Source organism: Apis dorsata, unplaced genomic scaffold, assembly GCF_000469605.1.
Source record: "Apis dorsata unplaced genomic scaffold, Apis dorsata 1.3 scaffold_376, whole genome shotgun sequence".
Classification (NCBI taxonomy): domain Eukaryota; kingdom Metazoa; phylum Arthropoda; class Insecta; order Hymenoptera; family Apidae; genus Apis; species Apis dorsata.
This window is the reverse complement of record NW_006263639.1, coordinates 472,363-474,271: the sequence shown is the minus strand read 5'-3', so window position 1 is coordinate 474,271 and position 1,909 is coordinate 472,363.

The following is a 1,909-nucleotide window of genomic DNA, read 5'->3' as shown; positions in this document are numbered from 1 at the left end:
TTACTAAATCTAAAAATTGATCATTATATTTTAAATATTATTTTTCATATTAATGATAAAAATTATTTATTTTCATGAAACTTCACAATAATAAATTTTAAGAATTAAAAATATTAAATTACTTATAAAATTAGTAAAATATTAATATATTATAATATTTTAATATATTATATTATTATTTAATTATTTAATGTATTATATTATATTATAATATATTAATATATTAATATAAAATATTAATATATAAAATGTAATATTTGAATATTTCATTTCACTTTTGAAATATTCATTTGACATTTATTAATATAGCCATCATTGTTATCGATATATCCGCAACAATCGATTTTGCCTATTGAGTTATTGGTTACAGAATAGGAAAAGTCACAAATCATTATTTTGCATCGACTATATAGCTTAGATGTATCAAAATTATACGCGTTCAGTTTTGTCTATAATTTAAAATTATATACGAATTTATATATATGTTTCATCCTTAAGTAAAAAAAATTTATTTGCAAATGTCATTATATTCTATTATTATTATGGACAGATGGAAAATTGTTGCTTTGCTGCTTTATTAGAATGTTATCTATGAATGGTAAGTCATAAATTTTTTGATACATTTTTTGATAATTAGTTTACTTTTTAAATGTATATATATTTACAAAATAAATATATGAAGATATAAAATTTGAATTAAATTTTAAGAACATAAAAAATAAATTTTAAGCATTTATTTATATAATATATTAATTTTATTAATTCAAATTTAAGATTGTGATAATATAAATTATTTTAAATTGTTATTAAAATTATAATTCTATTTATTTAAAATATTAAAATATATTTCAAAAATTTTAAAATATAATACAAATATAATATAAAAATCTTTTTTCTGGTATTAATAAGAAACATATATCAATCATTGAATCTTTAAGTTGAATAAATTATAAAATACAAAAATTAATAACAGAAATTAAAAAATTGCTTATTTGACCATTGTATTTGAAAAACCAGTTTTAATATAATTGGCAGAGATTTATCCTCTTCAAACTTCACGACGATTGCCATGACCTTCTGTCATATAAATCCGCAAGAAAGGGATCATTTCTTAACAAACTTATCTGATAATAGGTCGAAACTATAATACTTTAATTAAATTCTAATAACATAAAGAATAAATAATTCTTAAATATTTATTTTAATATTTATTCTTTAATATTTATTCTAATTTATTATTGAATATTGTATTATTATTGTAAATATATTATGTAATATTTATTCATTCTGATTTTTTAATTAATTTATTTATTACTTATTCATCTTTAAATTCACAAAACTCGAATTTATTATCCAGATGAACTTGAGATAATAATTATGATGGTAAAAGTGATAAAAACTCACAATGAGCACAATTTATTCATTATACTCAACGTGATATCTTCCGAAACAATTCTATATGCTTGCTTGTCAATTTGATCAGTAATATAAGATACACTTTATAAATTAAATAAATAAAAATAGACAATTATACAATTATTTTTATTGCTCATTTAGTTTATAGTTCAAATTTTTGGGGCTTTAGAACCCATTACCATTTTGATGTCACTCGCATCGTTATCAAGAACACATTGTGGCAAAGTCTGGACTCATTTTGGCGGGAATTATAAATAAGCGTAATCAAATGAACAACATGTTTTAAAATAATAAAAGTCTGTAAAACAATCAATTGTAATAAAGAGACTATTTGACAATAATAATAATAAGAAGAAAAATAGCACATAAAATTTCTTCTGAAATTTTAAAAATTGCCATTGTTAAGCATCCATTCATAATTTTTAGCTAATTTTACGATTTTCTATTAAAAAAATATAATTTGAGAAGAGATGGCATACAACTTTCAACAATT